Raw genomic sequence first — 17,884 nt, 5'->3', positions numbered from 1 at the left:
AGCTTGTGAGTCCATTTTGCAACCTCCCAGTGAATTTAGATTATTCATTGTCCCTTTGTCAAGTATTGTGAACAATCAGCTGCTGGCATTTTAGAATTTCCACTAATCTGCATGAACATTTTTCATCAGACTTACTTTGACGAAAAATGGCTTTTTAACCAAAATTAAATTTTTCACAGTGAATTTTCATTTCGGTTAAAAAAAGAGAACTATTTCCAATTAAAAGTTTCAAAAGGAAAATCATTTAATTTTGGGGGGCATTTTTAAGGTTTTCATTTTATGGGTTCTCCCACCCCTTATTCTCCCAATTTTACTTTTTCAACCCCGGAAGAGAGGGAAGAGAGGAATAAAACTAAAAGGGATAAACATGGCGGGAGGGACACAAAAACCTTTAAATGTGTGGGTGTGTGGGGGGGTTCCCCCTAAAAGAAATGTACATTTTGTTTCATTTCAAATTTTGTTGAAAAATGTTACAAAAAACTTGCAAACAAAACAAAACTTGTTCATTTATTTTGCAGTGTTTCATGACATTAAATATTCTGACCCCGCCCCCAGCCCTACCACCAAATTTCTTGACCGCTTTCTCTTTAGATGATTTAGTTGGGGATTGGTCCTGCTTTGAGCAGGGGGTTGGACTAGATGACCTCTTGAGGTCCCTTCCAACCCCGATATTCTATTATTCTATGATTCTACAGCACTGACTCTCAAGTGTTTAAAAATCCCATGGTTCCTCTTCAGAGACAGCCTAGAACTGTATCCTTGATGAGACAAAAGCCTCTGTTTTGTGCAGTGTACCCATCTGCGCAGAGCAGTGGTTCTCAATCAGGGGTACATGTACCCCCTGGGGGTGTGCAGAGGTCTTCCAGGGGGTACATTAACTCATCTAGCTATTTGCCTAGTTTTACAACAGGCTACATAAAAAGCACTAGTGAAGTCAATACAAACTAAAATTTCTTACAGACAATGACTTGTTTATACTGTTTTATAAACTATACACTGAAATGTAAGGACAATATTTATATTCCAATTGATTTGTTTTATAATTATATGCTAAAAATGAGAAAGTCAGCAATTTTTCAGTAATTATATGCTGTGACATTTCTGTATTTTTGTCCGATTTTATAAGCAAATAGTTATTAAGTGAGGTGAAACTTGAAGGTGCACAAGACAAATCAGACTCCTGAAAGGGGCGCAGTCGTCTGGAAAGGTTGAGAACCAGAGGCATAGAGCACTAGTGAAACCTGGATTTTATTCCCCACTCTGCCGCAGTCTAATGATCACCCAGCAATCAAGTTACGTCCCCTTTTATGACTCAGTTTCCCCCTGTGTAAAATGGGGATAATGACACTGACGTCCTTTATAAAAGGCTTTGAGATCTACGGATGAAAACTGCTATATAAGAGCTAGGCATTATTATTGTGGGACTGCCTGGATCTGACAGCGTCTCCAATTTTCGAGGTATTCTGTTTACACAGGGAATAAAAGTGGATGTTTGAAAGAAAATTCTGTTTCTGCCCAGCTGAAATCCTGCCTCCTTGTGCAGTTAGACAAGCAGCCTCTCACTGGGAGAGATTCGCTTCCCCACAGCACACACACACACAAAAGAGAGGGAAGAAAGAGGCTCCTCTTGCATTTTGCTTCTCACTTCATGAGCCGCCTGAGGGCTGGTGCTAATTAGACACATTTCTACACAAGAGGCCTTTCTTTTGGAAGCAGGCCTGGAGTCATCCAAGCAGAGGAAAGCTTTGAAAAGAGGGCATGGCTACAGATTGCCTGGATAAACAGCGGCGGGTGGGGGGTGAAGACTATTTGCTAACACACACTAGATGTCAGGACAGGGCAAGTGTTTGTGTTTGTTTGTTCATTCCCCTGCAGTTGGAGGCCTGCAGATACCTCCTCTGGGCTACTCAGAACTGACCCGGCCAGACCGACATGTGACTGAGGCTGCTACTCGTCCACTTGGGATGGTGATAGAATCATAGAAGCATACAATATCAGGGTTGGAAGGGACCTCAGGAGGTCATCTAGTCCAACCCCCTGCTCAAAGCAGGACTAATCCCCCATAGTTGCCCCAGATCCCTAAATGGCCTCCTCAAGGATTGAACTCACAACTCTGGGTTTAGCAGGCCAATGCTCAAACCACTGAGCTATCCCTCCCACCCCGATGGCCGGTGAGTGTCGGTGTTTAGCATGGTGATGGCTAAAGGCCAACGTTGGAATGATGACGCCTGTCACTTATCCCAGTGCCTAGCCCGAGGGATTGCAATGCGTAGCAGAGGAGTGGCTACAGCGGGCCAGCCCCCCCCCCCCTCCCCGCAGATCCATAGGGTGGCTATGCCCAGCTTGGTGCTGCTCGGGAATGGAGTGATGGTGCCAATCAATCACAACGATGCCTTGCCCCAAGATATTGCACTGCCTAGCAAAGCAGGGCCCAGAGGGAGCCAGTACCCACCACAGCAGATCCACAGGGTGCCCAGCCCCGGCAGAGCACAATGCCCAGCGTAGCACTTTCTAGGGGATGCTAACGCCATGTTACCCACAGCAATTCACTAGAAGTGGCAATGTACATCATGGCAATGCTCAGAGGATAACGAGATGAGGGCACAACGGCACTCATGGAGTGCCAGGCCTCTGTAGGGCAGAAAACAGCCCAAATCAATGTTGTGACCTATAAACCCCATGGCTGAAGGGGTGCCCCACCTGCAACCCAGCCCAGGGCTCTGTGTGCACGGGACTCAGAGCTGCCTGGGATGGGGGGGACTCAGTGTGCTCCTCCCTGGGCAAAGGGCCAGCTAATTGGGCCTTCCCTCTCCTTCTAAAGGTGACATAGTAGCTTTCGTCTCTGCCCCAGTTCCACTCCTCCCATCCCAGCCACAGTGGGGCCAGCTGAGAAAAGCGTGAGGGGGGACAGAGGTGGAAGGATCGGCTGGAGAAGAACCTGCTGCATTCCACCCCCCTGCTACCGCTACCCTCCTTCTGCAACCACACCCCCTCAGGAACTGGCCTGTCCCAAACAATTGAAGCCCCGTAGGCTCAGCCAGTGTCCCAAGCAGCTCACCCTGTTATTTTTCTGATGCCTTCTGCAGTAAGATGAGGTCCTGAAACATAAGTCTTCGTATCCGAGGCCTGGTATGACGCCTAAGGCCTGAACTAAAGTAACGGTCAAGACTTTGCTAACATAAAGCAAAGTTAAGCTGTGAGCCAGAGGCAGGCCCTGCTCACAGAAGCTGGCAAGAAGAAGGCTGATGTTGCAAATGTACATATACCTAAAAGGTACTAAGCACTAGTAATATAAACACGTGCCAGGATGGTACCAGAACAGTTCGGTACGAGCACATTTCACAGAGAAAACAAGGAACAGGCTGACCCATCCTAAAGACGGGGGCAGGAGGGTAATACTACAGAAGGGATGTGGACAAATTGGAGAGAGTCCAGCGGAGGGCAATGAAAATGATTAGAGGGCTGGGGCACATGACTTTTACGAGGAGAGGCTGAGGGAACTGGAGTGATTTAGTCTGCAGAAGAGAAGAATGAGTGGGGATTTGATGGCAGTCTTCAACTACCTAAAAGGGGGTTCCAAAGAGGATGGATCTCGACTGTTCTCAGTGGTGGCAGATGTCAGAACAAGGATCAATGGTGTCAAGTTGCAGTGGGGGAGGTCTAGGTTGGATATTAGGAAAAACTATTTCACTAGGAGGGTGGTGAGGCACTGGAACGGGTTACCTAGGGAGGTGGTGGAATCTCCATCCTTAGAGGTTTTTAAGGCCCGGCTTGACAAAGCTTGGCTGGGATGATTTAGTTGGGCTTGGTCCTGGTTTGAGCAGGGGGTTGGACTAGATGACCTCCTGACGTCTCTTCCAACCCTGATGTTCTATGATTCTGTGGTGGAGAGAGTTGTTTTGTTTGAACCAACATGTGCAAGATGAGAGGCAGCACCCTAACACGTAGAGGGGTTGCACCTCTGTACATCGGAGTCATGTGTAACCTGTTTGTACCTGTGTAGAACGGATCAATGAAATTGTTTTTAATTGTTCACTTTATTAATATAACTTCATAAGCAAAGTTTTATGAATGAAACAACATTCATTCATAAAACCGGTTACCCCAATAACTGGCTAATTGAGTTTCATTTCAATCCAATTGCTGCTTAAATCGCTGAAACGTACACTGTTTCAACACTGTAACTTCTGCTCACTGTTTGTCATTCATTATACTTGTCTATATTGTAACTTCTGTTCACTGTTTGCCATTCCTTACCCTTGTCCATATTGTAACTCAAACTCCATTTTAACTTGTCCCCAACTCAATTTTAAAATGCTCACTCCATTTTGTAAAAGCTTGCTGCAACCTTCATTTTTGCAAAACCCTGCTGTAATCTTATTAGTTTGGTTTAGATGTGTGAATGAGGTAAGTATGAATGGTAGAATCAACCTCCAGCCCCAGCCTGTCCTGATGAAATAAAGTGTAAACACCAACGGCAGCAGATGCAGACAACAGCCCTGACAAAGCAAGAAGAGGCCACCCTAAAAAGAAAAGAACAAAAGTACAACTGAAGAAACATTAAAGCCAGGTCCTAGGCTGAAAGTCATGTCTGCAATTGATGGGTGACCAATCACACCAAATCCAGAGGCAGCCTGACACAGCAAGACCTATAGACTCTGAATTCAAACTAAAGCCTACAAAAAAGGATGGATGAGATGGAAGATTTTGGAGGGTAACATTCTGCTGCCAACATGGAAGGGCATCGGTGCGTGCCCGACAGAGACCCAGCCCTTCCTTGTGCCCGGCTTTCCTGGCCAGTTAGCCGCCACAAGTTACAAACCCAAGCCATGAACTCAAGCTACATTCAGGACTGGTAACTATCCAGCAGCTACAGAACATTTGACGTGCATGCGTGTGTGTGTATACATAGGTCATAGATATTAGTTACTGGTCATAAATCAAATTGTGTCACAATAAATGTGGCATTTTGCCTTATCCCCTTTAATAAGATCCTGCTGGTTTTTATTTTATTGGTATAACACCTGTGTATAAAAGTGTACCCCTGGGGCGGTGTCTTTGTCTGTCCTAGAGGGCAGTGGAGAATCCCGCCACGGACTGAGCTGGTCCATTGTCAGGGGGCACATATTCGTCGTATGTCCTGTAGCGTCTGCAGGAAACTAGTACTGTGCTTCGTTTGACAATAAACCTGGCTGGGTGCCTTCGTACCTTATCAGAGTCTGTGGTCATTGGGGATTCTCTCGGGGCCTGCTGTGCCAGCGATCTGCACAGAGCTGGGGCAGCACACAGAGGGAACACACGGACATAGCCAACTGTTATCAACATTGAACAGAGCAGAGCACCACACCGGTGACATCTGACAACATCGGTGACCCCGACCGCTGATCTGGTGAGTAAGTGAGCTGTCCGCTGTAGGAATCACAATCTAACATGACAGAAAGCCACGAGCTACGGAACCCCCTTATCCCCTTCCTTTCACTCCCCACAGAGTTTGATAACTCGTGGACCCCCTGCGTTGCTAGCAAAAGAGGTCCATATGAATTTAAAAAATATAGTGGAGAAGAAACATGGAATGAAATTTGTAAGGCTAGGGCAGAAACTGCAGCCTTGCAATGTAGAATATTGCAAACTATAACCATGGCTGTTAAATGGTTAAGACCAACATGCCACAAAATTGGCGGGGCAAGTAACAGAAACAAAGAAAGTATTAAAAGAATCCAGAGGATGCTACAAAGCCCTGGCCTGCTCTCACTCTCCTTGTGGGGTGGCAAGTAGCCCACAGACAGCAAGCACAGGAACAGAATAAAACCAGCTGTAAGAAACCTACTGTTAGGGGGCTTATTCCTTCACCCACTTATTGCCCTGGTCCTTCTCGCAGGAACACAGAGCAACAATACCCGAAGTCCAAAGGTGCAAACAATTCGATGTTTATTGGGGTGAACTTCCAGCAAGCTTGATTCCAGTTTCCTTCCTTAGTGTCCTCCTTCCCAGCTCTGACACCACAGAGCCTTACACCTGTGTCCCTGTTCCCATTCCTACCCTTAGCAAAACATGATTCCAACTTCCTTACTCCCGTTCCCTGTTCCCATTTCCCCCTTTAGCAAAACATGATTCCAATTTTCTTACCCCCATTCCCTGTTCCCATTTCCCCCTTTAGCAAAACATGATTCCAATTTTCTTACCCCCATTCCCTGCTCCCATTTCCCACGCCCACATGCCCATGCCCACCCCCACCCACCCCCAGTCACTTCCTCACTGACTACAGATTATATAGTAAAACTTGAGTTCTGCTTAGCTATACCTTAACCAATCATTTTCCTGAAATTTAACTAACCAATCCTAACATATTATAACATGATTATGTAACCAATTATATCCCACCACCTTAATTAGTTTACACCCAGCAAAATTAATTATACAGCAGACAGGAACAATCACAGAACCAGACAGAGATTATACAGACAAACAATAGCAAAGTGGGAACTACAATGACAAGACAACACAGAAGTGAGGATTTCACATCCCAGCTATTGATAAGTGAGTTCTTGCCAGACAGGATGCCAGCCGAATAGCACCTTCTTTCAATGTGACTAGTTTGGAATGTGAGGAGGGGACCGGTCGCTTCCCAGCTTATGGCTGCCTCTGCTGCTTAGCCAAAGGCCTGAGCCTAAGCACAGGGCCACAAACCGTCACAGTAAGAGAAGGCCCTTACACTGGCAGACAGTGGTTTTGATTCTTTCTTTTATACCTCTATCACTAGCCAAGTGATAAGAATACACCTAAATTCTTAGAGTATAGGCCTTTACAGACAGGCCTGAATATCTATATCCTAACACCTACAAAAAAGAGATGGGCCGTCCCCTGTTATAGAGATCTGTGATCAACAGTAGGCTTCAGGTAGCTCCCCTGTGCCTGAAGAATGGGGACAGAAATGGAAAAAGGCAGCCCTACCAAAATTAAAAGAGGAAACGGAGTCCACTGCATTGCACCCACCACCTTATAATAAAAGCCAAGTTCCGGTTAAACTTAAACTGAGACCTAGACTGGTGCCTGTCAGAATGGGAGAAGTAAGTGCACAGAAGGAAAGAGTAGCACACAATACTGTCACTGAATTGGTAAATCCGATGAAGGAAAAAATGGAACAGTTCACAGAGCACATTAGGAGACAGGAGTGCGACTCGATTGCAGGGGAATGAATAAAAAAGAATTTCAAAGAAAAAAACCGAAATGAAGCAGGTTAACATCTAGAATTGATGCGTTAACGCATGGAGTTGCCCAAAAACAGTCACCTGCAGCAAAAAAGGGCACTCCCACCATCCATTTGGTACCACACTATTTTAATATTATGGTTGGAGTATAACCATCGTAATATTATTAATACCGGGTTTTTTTCAAAGTTCAACAAGGTCTCAGTTATAAATATAAGTACATATATTTCTGTCTCAACAAATAATGCTATCGCAAACCAAAAGAATACTCTTTTATTAATCACAGTTTTGTTTTTTTCTTTTTATTCAAAGAAATAAAAAGGTGGGAAAATCTCAACTTTAAGATTAAGGTAATATTAACAAAATGTCAATTTCTTGTTTGGGCTTTTTATAAACTTGTTTGCACTTTTGAATATAGTTATAAGACTGTCATAACAAAAATGTTTTAAAATAACAATTTATGCACACAGCTAACCAAATAATTTCAACAGGTTTCCACCTTTTCAACAGGTTTCCACCATTGTCTCTCAAGCATCCTAAAAGTACAGTACCCTCAAAGTATTTGCATAGACCTGTATTTAAAATTTATTTTGGTTTAATTTTTATTTTCTTTTATAGTATGTTAAAGGGAAGTAGTGGTTGTTAAAGTTTGTGCTTCTAAACAGTTAACAAAAGTGGAATTGGTATCACAAGTAAATTAAATCTAAAAAGCTTGGTAAAAAATCTGTTATTAACTCTTTTGCTAAAACAGAGTGCTCAGCAAGGGAAAGCAATACACCTTCTCACAGAAGACTGTGAGCATCTATTTTAGTGGTTAAGCATTTTATTTAGTATAAAATATTAGTAATGCACTGCAAATGAAAATCAATGTCTATACAACAATTGCAAAAGTATAGCTTGTGTTATAAAAGACTTGGTCCCCATCACATCGTAAACAAACTACGTTCATCAGTGTATTAAATTTGGATGACTGAAAACAAGAAGAGATGTCAAACAAACAAAAAACTTCATTATGTTAACTAACTAGCTGCTTAAGGTTACATCCCACAGACCAAAGACACCAGAACATACCACACCAAAGACACCAGAAGATATCACACCACAAAAACACCAGCTTATATCAGTATACAGTGAAGAAACCCCCCAAGTATCAAGAAAAGAAAAATGAAGTGCTTTATAAATAAGAGACTGGTCAAATACACTTCAATCTACCATATATGAACAAGCAAGTTGGCCATCAGCTGGAAATCAGTCAGTTCATTTGAATTTGGCTACTGTGTAAAAGCCGCTATTATTGCTTTATTACTCAGGGGCCCCCAGAGGATTCTGGGAGCCTGGGGTCTTCGGCGGCGGGAGTCCTTCCGCTCCGGGTCTTCGGGGCACTTCTCCAAAGACACGGAACGGAAGGACCCCCGCTGCCGAATTGCTGCCGAAGACCCCGAGCAGAAGAAGCAGCAGCGGGTCCTTCACTCCAGGTGTGTTCAGCGGCACTGAAGGACCCGCCGCCAAAACACCGCCGAAAATTCTCCCGAGGACCCCTGAGAACTCTCCTGGGGGCCCCTGTGGGGCCCGGGGCCTGGGGCAAATTGCCCCCATCCCCGGGCGGCCCTGGTATTACTGTATTATTGTTGTAGTGTTGTGTTATTGTTGCATTTCTGTATTATTGCTCTATATCATTTATAATGTGCATAACATTACTAAACTGTTTAACCAACACACAGGTAAAAATCAACAAAGAAATGGCAGAAAACAACATGAAGGCAAGGAAAAAACAAACTGGTTAAGAAATTAAGTTACACAGTAACTACAAATTGGGTAAACAGTCATAATTTGGGTTACTGACACTGCATCCTAACTAAGGCACGTTATTCAAAACAATCTTGTTCAGTGTCTGGTTGCCAATATTGAATCCTGACACAGCAATATTTGATAAATTGGTTACTGTCCATTCAGTAGGTTATCTGGAAGACAGCAGCCATAAGAAACAACTGGATCTAGGTCAACTAAATCACAGAGCAGTTCAACCAATGGAACAGAGAAGCTCGCCACGTCTGTTTCCTGCCCAGTGAAGCTTACCAGAGGGTGACAACCAGCAGTAAGGGTAATCTATAACATGGATGGACAGTACTGGGTAGTAACTATTTGCAATATATTTACAATACAACTATTTACAATATATATATAGGCCTCAGTGGTGGTTTCGCTGCTCCAAATTTCTGTTTTACTTCTCATATACATAGCACTGCGGGACACCTTATCACAATCCCTAGCCCAGTATTTCAAAACACTCCGCCTACTGCTAATAATGATACAGATGGTAACTGTAACTGCCCTCATAAAAGTGGGTTGCTATCTGCAGTACCACAAGGGCCAAACTGCACCACCAGATTGGAAAAGGATTGTTATGCTTGGATATAAAGTGCTGTTATATGTAGACATACATACTATACATATATGCCCATTTACACTACAAATATATATCCCATATCCATATTACTTACATATATTAATTATCTGGGAGGGCCCCTAAGACTCAATTATAAAACTACCTTCCTCAGGCGAGGTCTCGGGCCTAACATTTCCAGGCCCACCATAAGGGACTAAATATAATTGGATAATAAAAACCGTCTCAGTCGTACGAGGGAATGTGCAGACTAAGGGACAGACGGGGCATGAATGTACGGATGGTAAAATAAGGTAACCACATAACATTGTTTAGCCCACTGGGTTATCTTTAGTCCAGGCATTATGTGTTTCCAGGACGATGGGTAAACAGCCTCCCCATAAAAAGACAAAAAGTATGGGAATGTGGTAAGATGAGGCCCTGCAACATAAACCCTTGTATCAGAGGCCCGGTATGAGACCTAAAACCTGAACTAAAGTCGTGGTCAGGACTTTGCTAACATAAAGCAAAGTTAAGCTGTGAGCCAGAGGCAGGCCCTGCTCACAGAAGCTGCCTGATGCTGAAAGTATACACATACCTAAAGGGTACTAAGCCCTAGTAATATAAGCATGGGCCAGGATGGTACCAGAACAGTCCAGTACGAGCACATTCCACAGAGATAACAAGGAACAGGCTGACCCACCCTAAAGACAGGGGCAGGAGGGTAATATGATGGATAGCAGTGTTTTGTTCGAACCAACATGGACAAGATGAGAGGCGGCACCCTAGCACGTAGCGGGGTGGACCTCAGTGCGTCAGGAGTAATGTGTAACTTGTTTGTACCTGTGTATAAAAGTGTCCCCCCTGAAGCGTTGTCTTTGTCTGGCTTAGAGGACAGTGGAGAATCCCGCCACGGACTGAGCCGGTCCACTGTCAGGGAGCACATATTCGTCGTATGTCCTGTAGGGTCTGCGGGAAACTCTTACTGTGCTTCATTTGACAATAAACCTGGCCGGGTCATTGGGGGTTCTCTCAGGGTCTGCTGTGTCAGCGATCTGCGCAGAGACTGGGCAGCACACAGAGGGAACCCACGCACGCAGCCAACTGTTATCAACACTGAACAGAGCAGAGCACCACACCGGTGACGTCTGACGACACCTTCGCTTTCTGGCCTGAGTTGTGCCTTGACTCTGTTAAGTTCTTGTGCCTTGACTCTGTTAAGTTCTCGTGCCTAGAACGCATGCCTAGAGACCAAGTCCCAGGGTCTTCTCTCACAACCCTTTCACACCAGCCTTACTCCATCGACTTCAGCAGCGTCACTCCAGATTCACGCCAGTGCGAGCAAGAGGAAAACCAGACCCCTCCCCTGCCTCCTGCCAACTCAGTACGTAATCAAAGGCACTAGCTGATAAACCAATACAGTGAGCCCCCATCCTGCTTCACAGCTTCCAGTGAGGCAGAGAGCAGTTCCCATACAAAGTGAAATTCAAAATACTAGGCTAGATCTCCAGCTGGTGTAAATCAGCATTGCTCCACGGATTGATTTACACCAGCTGAGGATATGGATTATTAATTACTGTCCCCATTGCCCTAATATTTCATGCATCCTCCTTGGACAACCAGTGCCTCAGGGGTTGCCTAATTTGTAGCTAAAACATTGATGATATTATTGCAGCACCTTTCATTCCCAGGGAACCCAGAGCACTTTGCAAGGTCAGGACTAAAGCCTAGAGTTCTTATTCAGTCCTTAGCAGACGAAACTCCCACCCATTGCAACGGGCCAGGCCTGAATAGAGATGGAACAAAACTACTCTGGATTCAGCACAATAATCATCCATAGCCGCAGACTTATACAACCCTGGGGCAGTACTTACAAGAATTCTCCAGTGGGGCTACTCCCAAGCGTAATGGCTATACAGACAGAGTGGATGAGGTAATATCTTTTAGTGGACCAACTTGTGTTGATGAGAGAGGCAAACTTTCAAGCTAAAAAGCAAGCTCCCGACAGACCAGGACACACCTACTCAAGAGTGGCACTTGACCCTGCCAGAACAACAGATGCAAAACCTGCAGAGATATCATAGACTATCAGGGTTGGAAGGGACCTCAGGAGGTCATCTAGTCCAACCCCCTGCTCAAAACAGGACCAATAACCAATTTTTGCCCCAGATCCCCTAAATGGCACCCTCAAGGATTGAACTCACAGCCCTGGGTTTAGCAGGCCAATGCTCAAACCACTGAGCTATCCCTCCCCCCAGATCGCTACTGCTACAATGATCAACTTCCACCCCAACACACCTTTCAAGAGCCAGGGGTCCTACACATGACTATCCCAACATGGGGGGTACCTCCTCCAGTGCACTAAATGCCCCAATAACAATACATGGGTGAAACCAGACAACCGCTAGGCTCGCCAGTGAACTCACACTGAAAAATGATAAAAGACAAAGACACCCTGTCACCTGTGGGTGAGCACTTGTCACAAAGCGATCGCTCTATAGCTGACCTCTCAGTCCTCGTCCTCAAAGGAAACCTGCACAATTCCTTCAAAAAGGTGAGACTGGGAGCTTAAATTCATAGGTCTGCAAGACACTAAACATCATGGACTGAACAGAGACCCTGGATTTATGGCTTATTACAACAATCTGTAACTCACTAACCCCCCCTCCCCTTATTTGTCCTGTGACTGCAGAGGTGTTAACAGGCCTGAATGGTTCCTTGGAATATGTGCTGCTCACTACCTGTGCTAAATAATCTGTTCCACTTGTATTTAGCTGTGATGCTGGGAGTACCTTTCCCAGACCAGAAGGAGAGCTCTATGTAGCTTGAAAGTTTGTATCTGTCACCAGCAGAAGTTGGTCCAATCGAATAAAAGATATCACCCACCTTGTCTCTCTAATATTCGGGGACCAACACAACCACAACACTGCAGACAGACAGACTCGTCCATCAGAAATGCATCTAGCTCTTGAGCAGCGCTGCCTGGGGGAAACCTGCAACCACTTCTTGAATAAATCTTAGGAAGTCACCCCCTGCTGACTGATCCTTCACAAGCCGCAGGAGCGTCCTGCATTCATTGACTGCGTGACTCAAGGCAAATGATTTGTTCTGTCCCACTCTTGAGATGAATACAACAGCGGCCTGGCAGCACACAGCAACCCTGTACAGCAGATTTGGAGTGGAAGCGAAGAACACCGAGTCCAGTAGAAGCTGCAGAGGGAATTTCAGCCAGGCAAAATGTGATCAGCCAAACGGCAACTTGGCCAGGACAAGGAAGTGAAAACTTCATCTCTCACAAAAGAGCCAGCCTATCCTATTCTGCCCCATCCTGGGTGAAATTCTCTGGCCGATGTGATGGAGACGCTCAGACTACCAGTGGTCCCGTCTTGCCTTAATCTATGAAACTCTGAATAATTCCAGGGATTCTAGTCATGTAACATCAGTCCTGCCTGCGTGCAGTCGTTGAGACCTTTCATTCATTATTTTCCTTCTGCTCTCTGTTCAGCGCACAGAAGGATGTTACATGACTAGGAATTCAAGGAAAAGTGTTACTGTAATACTGTGGTGGGAGATAGTGAGTATTCCAATATGTGATACTTAAAAAGAGGGGAAAGATTAATTTTATCTAGATATTCCCTATTGCCCACCGGTATCAAATGGAATGTATAATTTACTATCCGATCACCATCTCTAATCTTTGCCCCATAAAATCAGCAGCAAGCTGGGAGGGTGTTTGAAGCCTCCAGCTGCATCCACTGATAAGCCAGGAAGCTGGAAGGACTGGAAACCCCATAACAATGATCATCTCAGCTGACAGCATTGGTGGCAGAAGAGTTTTCTTCCTTCTTTTCACTAGGCATGACCCTAAATGGATTTCATGATCATCCTGAAATAATAACTGGCCTTTGTCACGGTGAGTCTCCAGACATGAATGCTGATTGCACAGTTGCCAAGGAATAGCTGACCCGACTGAGCAGAGAAAGCAATTGGGCTACAAGTTAGGCCCATGGACTGAGCCCCGTTGGAGTGCCGATAATCTGCTTTGGCCTTCGTTGTGTAGTTTGAAATTGGCAGATTTGAGGGCAAGTGCGATCACATTTGCCTGATGTGAAATTAAGCACTCGTCTTATGTAGAGGCCAATGACGCTCAACACAAAGCTAGTTTTGTTGTATGTGGCTGACTTAGCCTTGATGTAGAAGCTATTCACAGGCTGAGACGAAATTACACCTCCAAAAATATGGTGATCTTATTATTAATCACTTTTAATTATTATAGTTTTAGTATTACGGTAGTGCCTAGAGGCCTGAGATCAGGCTCCCATTGTGCTAAGCACTGGATCTCCACATAATCAGAGACAGGCTAGTCTCAATGATCTTACCATCTGCCGAGAAGGAAGCACTGTCTTCAGCCCCGTTTTTCAGATGAGGAACAGAGAAATGGAGTGACTTCCACAAGGTCCCCCAGGGAGTCTCTGGACGACCCAGGAATTGAACCTAGACCCATGTCCAGTGGCTTAAGAACAAGAGCAGCTTCCTGTCTAAATAAATAAGAATAAAGCAACTAGTTCATAGTTCAGTGCCCCTTTATGAACAACAGCATCATAGCTACTATCACCCGCACAAACGACAGGTCAGGTCAGCCCAGAGAAGATAGAGTTGGAGAGGAACCAACTTTCCCCCCTAAATTGTGAAGTTATGGCTATCACGTGGGAGGAAACTCGGAAGAATGAAAACACCCCATCTCATCTTGTGTACTTTAAGAGGGCTGCAAGGCAGTGGCAGCGGAGAGAAATGTCCTATGAAAATAATTATCCTAGGTGCCTGAATAGAAGAAAATTAAAAGCATAAACTATAACCAAACATTAAGTTGCTTTTCTTCTACTAATTGAAATAATGTTCTGCCCCCCCCCACCCCCCGCACACACACTATCCCTTTCAGATGCTAATCCCTATCAAACATGGACTTACAATTACAAATTCATAGACATCTTTCCCAGAAGCAGAAATGATTTTGCCCCGTAACCTCTAAGATGAGGTCTTAATAGAAATTCACTAGCAGTAGCTGGTAAAGCTTCATTAGCCAGAGAGAATAGGCAAGGGCAAGCAGCAGTGGTCCCTAACCACTCTAGGGAAAAATTAATTTAAATTACTTTGTAAAGTGACAAGGCCAGATAATGTGTTTCCTTCTTGGATGATTGTTTTCCCACATCCTAATGCGCTTGTAGATTAGGTTGCCTCAGTGGTGGGCCATATTGACATGCCTGTGATTTATTAACAACTGCATCCTCCTGGAAAACTCCGTAACCCATGAGTTGGGAGGAGGTGAGCTGGATGTGTTTGCTTGCATATTTATTATTATTGTCAATTTTGGAGCAATATGCAAGCTGGTGCCCATCTGATGTTATTAAGGGAAGCATTCAGACTGACACAGGTAGCAAACCTCTTGGGGGAAATCCACCTTCAACAGAACCCAGCAGAAGTGACTTTCTCAACTAGGGCTCCCAATCCAGAAGGGCATTTGAGTGTTTTCCTGAACCAGTATTTATAGACCTGAACCAAAGAAGACTGAAGTCAATCGTAAGAGCCCCATTGACTTCAATCAGCTTTGGATCAGGTTTTTTGAAGCCAAATCCTGAGCCATCCCAACTCTTGCTGACTTTGCCGAAGTGCCTAGCCTGGATCTGCTCCTGCTCCCATTCACACCGATGGGAGTTTTGCTGTGGATTTCACTGGGAACCCTTCCATTCCAGTGCATTGTGTGTGTATAAACCACATCGTTTTAAATGGGACACTCAGTGACTGAGATCTACAAATGAAACCACTGAGGACAATGGAGGTTTGGCAAAGGGAAATTGACAGTTGTAATTATTTACAGTGCTTTGCTTTTTCAGGGTTTCAGCTTTTTTGTTTGTTTTTTTTTAAAGCTCTCAACTGTAGCCAGCACTGCATATTATTAACCTGAGAACTGTAGTGCAGAATAGGCTGGCTGGTTAAATCATCAATGGCAACACACAGATAATTCATTAAAGAGACAAAGGTTTCAAAGGGCCTTTCTGCAACTTGGGAGGGACGAATGGGACTGATCATATGGGCTGATTAAATAGGGTGGCTACTGACCCTGGAGTCCTAGGAGACCCCAATGAAGCCTGGAGAGCTACCTGAATTGGAGAAGGAATATATTTATGTATCTGAATCTTTTGTTGGCAGAATTACTTAAACTGCTGGAGTGATTGTTTAACCCTTGGCTTACAGAAAGGATCACGATGGCTGATTAGATAGATAGATAGATAGATAGATTGTCACCAGGACTAGATGCTTCAGAGGAAGGTCTAAGCACCCCCCAGCAGTCAATGACATCACACACACATCTGGGGTGACTTTGAACCGGCATGTTCAGGCTCAGATTGGGCTGATTGCCTTTCATTGCTCATTAGCAACACCCTGTGGACGAGTGAAGGAAAAGCATGGATGAAAATAACACAGCACCGTTCATAAGCGAATGCAACTCCACCACGGCTGAGCGATGGATTTTGACCATGCAGCATTGTTCATCTTCTAAGCATTTTGTAAAACTAATTGGTTAATCCTTCCTACCGCCCAGAGACATGGGCAGGCAACTAAGTATTCTTCTCCTCCTTGTACAGCTAGAGGAACGGAAACACACATGGGTTAAGTGACTTGCTGAAGTCCACAGAGGGTGTGGGTGTCAGAGCCAGGATTAGATCTCAGGAGAGCCATGCTCCCGCGAGACCAGGTCTTTGGCTCCGGGCTGAGACAGGAGTCCCAGCCTATACCCTTCATTCAGAAGGTGACCAAACAAAACGGTTTGCTTGAATCCCCTTGCTCTGATTCTTTGGTATTCTGTCCCTTGGGCTTTAAGTCACTTTTACACGCCCCATATTCTGGGGCTGGGCAGGGCCCTGCTTGGCCACTGGCCTCAGTTGGAGCAGCCTCTTCTCTTGGTCCCCACCAAGCCCTGGAAGCAGAGAATAGCTGCAGCGCAATGTGATCTGACCACACTCCCTCCCCATCCCTGGCCTGCCCTCTGTGTCCCTCTCCCTGTGAATCAGAAGCACCCATTCACTTTGGAGGGGATTTGAAATCCACACCCCCGCTCGCAGTGTCACCAACACTCTCTCCATTTGTAACAGGTTGGACCAAACCCCAGCTCCTAACAGCCCCAGAGCTTCTGAGCTCCATCAAGGATTCAGCTGCAGGAGCCAGACTCCCCAGCAGGGGACCTACTTCCAACCTGCACCATCAGTAATATTAAAAGACTGCCTTGCTTTTCTCAGCCCCCGCCCCCCCCCCCCCCCCACACACACACACACCAGGCCCTTCCTGAAAGGCAAACACCCACTGTGGGACAGGAGCCGTTATTCCCACCAATTGCTACAGCCAAGGCACTTCCCTAATTCAGCAGCAGGGAAAACAAAACCCACCCCCTAGCCCCCAAAAAACAGACCCATCGGACACAAGCGAAACCCATCTGATAACCTGCACTTCTATTCAACAAGCTCCAGTTGTTTCCTTACAAGTGTCCTCCAACCCCGGCAAGTGCCTCACAAAAGAGTCACTCTCCTCCTCTGTGGCTGTTAAACAGTCTTATTATTAACCAGTCTACATCTGCTTCGTGGAGACAGCAACCATGCAATTACCATAACAGAGGCCCAGGATTTTGGCCTAGCCGCTTGGCTGTAGCTTTGCAAGAGGCAGGAGGGTTTGCTTGGTTAAAAAAAAAAAAATCTAACAAAAACACAAGAACTTAAGTCACTTTTTTGGCCATAGACCAAGCAAGCAGATGCAGGTACTAAAGGGCGGGGGGGGGGGATGAATCTGAGCACATACATCTCTGCTTCACATAATCACTATGGGCCTCCCATTGTAATGAGGCAGTGAGGAGGAAGCCAGAAATGCTGAATGGATTTCAGATTAACCCAGGGGGAAGTGATTTTTAAAGGTATGCTGGTACAGAAGGAACCATTATCAGGAAGCAGCGGCTGCGTGCCTCTGAAATGTCGAAGGTTCTTGCTCGCTGAGTGGGACTGTCACACGTAGTGAGCCGTGAGAGTGTTGTAGGGCCGGGGGGGCTAACAGCCGGGCACCCCCAGGGGAGGCAGGAAGAGAAAGAGCTGAATAAAGCCGAGAAATGTCATTGTGTCATATGGTCTCTGGGAACAGCCATGCCCTTTACACGGGCGGTGTGAATAGATTTCAAGGACAGAAGTCTGAGACCCCTGAGAGACGCTTTTGCCTGGGATCGAAGAGAAGAGCAGGTCTCCAGGATGGAGAG

General features: G+C 45.4%; 2 long non-coding RNA genes across 2 annotated transcripts; one reads left to right on the top strand and one right to left on the bottom strand.

Moving 5' to 3' along the window:
- Positions 1-5,273: 5,273 nt before the first annotated feature.
- On the top strand, positions 5,274-9,587 carry LOC140916607 (uncharacterized). Its single transcript, XR_012160563.2, has 3 exons — positions 5,274-5,389; positions 7,521-7,558; positions 8,930-9,587. It is a non-coding gene; the product is annotated as an uncharacterized LOC140916607 (long non-coding RNA).
- A 4,349-nt stretch (positions 9,588-13,936) lies between these two features.
- LOC140916606 (uncharacterized) lies at positions 13,937-17,152 on the bottom strand. Its single transcript, XR_012160562.1, has 3 exons — positions 17,127-17,152; positions 15,895-16,032; positions 13,937-14,129 (listed from the first exon to the last, which is right to left on the bottom strand). It is a non-coding gene; the product is annotated as an uncharacterized LOC140916606 (long non-coding RNA).
- Positions 17,153-17,884: the final 732 nt, after the last annotated feature.

Source organism: Lepidochelys kempii, chromosome 8, assembly GCF_965140285.1.
Source record: "Lepidochelys kempii isolate rLepKem1 chromosome 8, rLepKem1.hap1, whole genome shotgun sequence".
Taxonomy (NCBI): Eukaryota; Metazoa; Chordata; order Testudines; family Cheloniidae; genus Lepidochelys; species Lepidochelys kempii.
The sequence above is the reverse complement of the archived record's forward strand: the minus strand, read 5'-3'. Positions and strand labels throughout refer to the sequence as shown.